Here is a 6,301-nt window from a genome sequence, read left to right on the forward strand (position 1 = left end):
TGTTCATGCCATCAGGTTGGAGGCTACCCAAATGGAATACAAGGTGTTGTTCCTCCAACGTGAGTGTGGCTTCATCTTGACAGTAGAGGAGGCCATGGATAGACATATCAGAATGGGAACGGGAATGGGACGTGGAATTAAAATGTGTGGCCACTGGGAGATCCTGCTTTCTCTGACAGACAGAGCATAGGTGTCAGCGAAACGGTCTCCCAGTCTGCGTCGGGTCTCACCAATATATAGAAGGCCGCACCGGGAGTACTGGATGCAGTGTATCACACTATCTCTTACTATCTCTTATTATCTCTTCTTTCAGTTAGTCCTGACGAAGGGTCTCGGCCCAAAACGTCGACTGTGCTTCTTCATATGGATGCTGTCTGGCCTGCTGCATTCCACCAGTATTTTGTGTGTGTTGCTCAGATCAACCATGTAAGCACATGGGGTCACATAACCTACACTCAGTCCTTTTTCTCAGGATCTGTAGCTCCTCCTCCCACCCACTCTGTTGAGCTAATTTCCCAAGTGTTCCCAATATCCGTGATTCCAATCAGTAAACTTTAAAATCAATTTACTTTTTAAATGTTAAAGCCCATTGTTCTGAAATACTTCAGGTTTGAAGTTCATTGCTTGTAAACATCATTTTGAAACACAAAAGAACAAAATTTGCATGTAAATGTAATGTTATTTGTGTCCTGTTTGTTCAGCCTTAGTAAATGTGCTTAAGATAATTTAATTGCATTGTGTATTGTTATTTGAAATTACTGACCGTTTCTACATTTTATGTTTGTATCATTTAGAGAGATACAGAGCGAATGCAGGATCCTCAGCCCAGGTGTCATTTTGGACCATCAGGCACCCAGTTACACTTCCCATTTTATCCCTGCACAATCCCCTCAACTTTCCCCGATTCTACCACTCATCCATATACTCATGGCATTTTACAATGGCCAATTAATCACCAACCTGCAGAACTTTGGTATGAATCAGAATCAGGTTTAATATCACTGGCATAAGTCATGAAATTTGTTCACTTTGCGGCAGCAGTACAATGCTATATGTGTGTATTAAATAGTTAAGTTAAAATAAGTAGGGGAAAAAACAGAAATAAATTTTTTAAAGTAGTGAGGTAGTGTCCATGGGTTGAGTGTCCGTTTAGAAATCAGGGGGCAGAAGGGAAGAAGTTGTTCCTGAATCGCTGAGTGTGTGCCTTCAGACTTTTGTACCTCCTTCCTGACAGTAACAATGAGAAGAGGACATGAACTGGGTGGTGAGGGTCTTTAATGCCTCCTTCCTGAGGCACTGCTCCTTGAAGACACTGGATACAGTGATACTTGGGTACTGTGGAGGCTAGTCCCCATGATGAAGCTGACTAATGATGGAGCCCCCCACCCTCCCATACCAGACAGTGATGCAGCCAGTCAGAATGCTCTCCATGGTACATTTGTAGAGAGTTTCAAGTTGGAAGGAATCAGAGCATCCAGAGAAAAGCCTGGTAGTCACAGATTGTCACATCACATCAACCGATGATTCAATCCTTGCCATTTGCTATGGAAAATTAACTTAACTGCACCACCTGCCAGAGGTGGTACCCAAAAACCTCATTACCAAGATTACCTTTTTAACATGGAATTGAGAAATACAAAGACAAATTCCAAAGGGAAAATAAATCATTAATTAATCCCATAAGAGTATTGCTCTGTAATAAAAAGTTTGTTAAAAGCTCTCATTACAGTCTTACAAAAAAATCTTGAAAAAGTATTCAGCACCTAACTCTTTTTTTCAAGTAAATGAGTATTACAACCAGGAATTTTGATCAATTTAACTGAGAATTTTTATTTGTGAATCACATGCTCCCTTTTTTCCACAGAAGAGCCCCCAAAACAAGGAAAATTGTAAAGCATGAAGAACTACAAATTCAAAAACTGAAATTTCAGCAGTTCAAAAGTATTCATCCCCTTTACTCAGTACTTAGTTGAACTACCTCTCACTGCTATTACAGCCAGTAGTCTTTTAGGATAATTTTCTATTAGCTTCGCACTATGCGATAGAGCAAGATTTCCCCATTTATCCTTGCAAAATTGCTCAAGCTGTGCCAGGTTAGTTGGGGAGTGTCAGAGGACGGCAATCTTGAGGTCTTTCTTGCCAGAGATGTTCAATTGAGTTAAGGTCAGGACTCTGACTGGGCACTCAAGGACATCAATTTTCTTCAATTGAAATCACTCCATGGTTGCTTTGGCAGTGTGCTTTGGGTCGTTGTCCTGCTGAAAGATGAACTTCCTCCCCAGTTTAAGCTTTCTGGCAGAGGCCAGCAGGTTTTTATCCAGGATCTCTCTGTATTTAGCAGTGTTCACCTTCCCATCAATCCTGACCAGATTTCCAGACTCTGCTGTAAAAAGCATCCCCATAGCATGCTGCAACTTCACCATACTCTACAGTAGGGATGGTGTTTCTATCTGATGCACAGTATTAGATTTACACCACAAGTACCACTAAAACAAAGCATATCCTTGCTTGTAAAGGCTGTGCAAAGTATCACATGGAGGATACCGTAAAGGATGTGGAAGAAGCTCTTGTGGTCAGTGGAACTTGTTGGCCTCAACACTACGTGGTACTTTAAATGATCTTACAAATACTACTTGTCTTTATTGTAATCTTAAAATTGCATACAAAATATGAGATACTTATTTCCAAAGTTTATTGCATCTTTATATAGTAGTATATCAATGATTTAGCTTTAGTTGTGGATCACTGATCTAGGTCCTAAGTGGTTAATTTAATACTGGATAAGGATAATGAGTTCAGATTCCGTGTTGTAAAATCAGAGTGAAGTGTATATGTCTCTCTTCTTATCTATAACCATTTTATTTGTTCATTACATTTCATGTTGCAGTTTGTTTCCACTAATTAATTCTTTAGTTTCCAACCATTTTTATATCTGTTCTTCATACTGTCAAGTACTATTATATTTCTGCTATTGGTTTACTTCTCATTTTCAAACTAAATATTCCTTTGGCTCTCTTGTTTCTACTTTTAAATCAAATTGCTATTCAGTTATCCTCCTATTTACTTCCCTTTACATTCTCCATATACGATTTTCAGCAGGGTTGGCACAGTGATTCTCTTGCAGATTTCCTGAACCCCATGCTCTTCAACATTATTGTTGAACAGAATTTTCACAATGTATCTTCCATTGTATCTTCAAATGTCCATTGAAACTGATCTGTAACATGAAACTTTGTTCTACCCATGTAAATTTAGTCAAGTAAAATATTGCTCTGTTTGTTCAATTTCCCTGCTCTTGACTCTCAACATTTTGAATGTCATATTTTAGGCTCTTATATCTTCTTTCTACTTCACTAAGCTATTATTCCAGCTCTGACAATTATGAATCAGTAAGAAGCCTGAATTAACAGTGCAGGCGGCCATGAATGGTCTCACAGCACTCCCCAGAATACTGAAGTCTCCTGGGCCACACTCCTGTTCAAAATATCCATTAATGATTTGATCTTAACAATTCGAAAGTCAGACATATAGCTTCAACATTTGCCAACACCAAATTTACTGTATTGCTCTCTAGTTTCCATATTATAAAAACATTACAGAAGCATAATGGAGTCAATGAAAATATTCATAAGGACAAATCCAGAACTGAGAGAATATAGCTATCAAAAAAATTCAATGAATTTGGGGTTTATTTTCTCAAAAAGACTGATCCATAGATCAGATTAAGCTAAGAGTGAGTCTACTGGACATCCAACAGCGAGGAGTCCAAAACAAATGAGTTCATAAATATAAATTATTTATTAATAAATTCAATAAAGAATTCACACAAATTATTTCCCCCAAGAAGTGAGCAGAATGTAGGCTACCATATGGTTGTGAAAAAAAAGCACAGATAGATTTAAAGGGGATCTAGAAAAACTAAAGAAGGGTTGGACGATGAAGCAGCAGGGGATAAGACTCGTGGAGAGGATAACAAAATATACATTAGTTGAATCAAATGTTCTCTTCTTATGTTGTGAACCTAAAGCAACATTTATCCCTCAGTTAGTACTACAAAAATAAGTTAACTGATTATGTCTTATTACTATTCAACCTTATCATATACAAATTGGTTGCCATGTTTACCTACATAACTCTCCTGTTAATAAATGACTACATCTCAAAAGTAATGAATTAAAGATTTTGAGACTAGAGGAGATGAAGGGCACCATATAAATTTTTTTACTAATTTACCTTTACTTTATAATTAAGATAGACTGGAAGAAGTTATAAGAAAAGAAGAGTTAGAAACAGGAGTACGCCGTACAGTTCTACAAGATTGGTCTGCCATTCTTTATGATCATGACTGATTGTCTATCCCAGTGTCGTTTTCCAGCACTTTCCCCACTTGCCTTCTTGTCCAGAAATATTTTAATCCCTGTACTGAATGAATACAACCCCCAGGGCTAGAGAATTTGAAACATTCACCAACCTCTCAATGAAGAGCTTTTTCATCTCAGTCCTAAACAGCTGCTACTTTTGCAGAAAATGTGCCCCTGGTCCTGGGTTCTCAAATTCTCTTGTTTTTCAAATTATAACAGCATTTCAATAGCTGGACTGAGAGTGGCCCCTTTAAGGGCAATTCTTTTGCAGTTGCCTTATAACAGATAGTCTGCAGTTAAATTTAAAACAAAATCATGATAGACAACCAACAAAAAGACATGGGATTTGAGAAATTTAAAAAAAACTGATGGATAGCTTCTATGCACGGGGTAATTATTCATAACAGTCTTTCTTCATGACACTTCTGTCTTCTCCAAGCTGCTGAATATTGGTCCCCATATTTAAATTTTGAATCATGTTTGGAACTACAGAAAAATTACAACATGGCAGACAGTGCCTAGATCTTCAAATTTTCCAATTTGAGTCATAGACTCTTTTTGTTTATTGGTTATATTTTGCTAGTCTAGTCATTTAGTGGTGGCCTTGACAATCCACAATGTGAAACTCCAAAAGCTTTGTCACTTTGAGGATATGTTTTTGTAAAAAAAAGGGGAAAATAGTAAAACTTGGCCAAGATTCCGTCAGTTCAAAAAGTTGCAACAAATCAGTCCAAGTTGTTCAAAACTTACAATAACACCTTTTGAGGTGAACTAGAGGTGGACGATATGAATACTGCCTTTGTCATCTCATCCACAGGTCGTTTCATACTTCACAATAATCTCTCAGCTCCAGTGGGTTAAGGATTTATGCTGTATCTATGATTCCTCTTTAACCTTTAGCATTCCATAATCTTTCTAAGTTTTAACCAAGAGTTCATTAAATATTTCAGTTCAGCTTTACCTTCCTCTAATTCGCTTTCCCGGTCTCATCTGGATTCTTTACATCTGTTTCTCACTTTCAGAGTACAGACGTTCAAGTCTGCGTTAGAGCCTCAATGTAAATCTTAACAAAACTGCCATTCTTATCCATACTGAATCTGACTATTAATTCTACAGCTAATTTTAGTATCAGAATTATAATGTCTTCCTTAAGCCATTTCTGAATCATTGAGATAACTATTAAGACTTCTAATAGTTGCTGTTAGGATTCCCCTTGCACGTAGACACTCTCCCAGATGAACAAAAAGTTGTGCTTTTATCAAAATGTTGTTTGTCTGCTCTTTGTTCTGTCTCTCTCTAATTCATTTCGTTTTATTTCATACTTACACATTCTCTTTTGTAATATGACATTCACAGAGGGGAATGAAACATTATGTGGAAGGATTCGAGTAGAGTCACCATAACCATGCCAGTGTCAAGTATGCAATTGGAACTGCCCGGTCTAATCTTATTTACCTGCTTTATTTTTACTGCTTGCTTATGAAAAAACAATATCTGTCACTACCTCAATCACCTGTGTTAAAGCTTTATTTTTATATGAATTGTAAATTCAGCCTTCTACTTTCAAAATTGTTCCTGACCCTTCTTGTTACCAACATCCCAAAGACTTGCCATAATCTTTCACTACTTAGCTTTTCAAAATCTTTCATAATTTTGCAAACCTTCGTGGTTTTCATTTAACTCTCCAGATAGATCAAATTTTTAATCCATGGATACTTTAATTTTATTTGAAATATTGCACTTTGTGGAGACACAACCACAATTTTGATTCTTCATTTCATTCTACTGATTTTTTAATGTAACTTTCCCTTACATAATATAAGAGATATTATATGGGGAATGAGTTGGAGACAGTTCCTCGTGGACTTTAGTGACCACTTTTAAAAAGTGAGTGGAGCCTGCCAAGACTTGTCTGTAGGATGAGAGATTGGTTGGGTTAA

Source organism: Mobula hypostoma, chromosome 6, assembly GCF_963921235.1.
Source record: "Mobula hypostoma chromosome 6, sMobHyp1.1, whole genome shotgun sequence".
In the NCBI taxonomy this organism is placed as follows: domain Eukaryota; kingdom Metazoa; phylum Chordata; class Chondrichthyes; order Myliobatiformes; family Myliobatidae; genus Mobula; species Mobula hypostoma.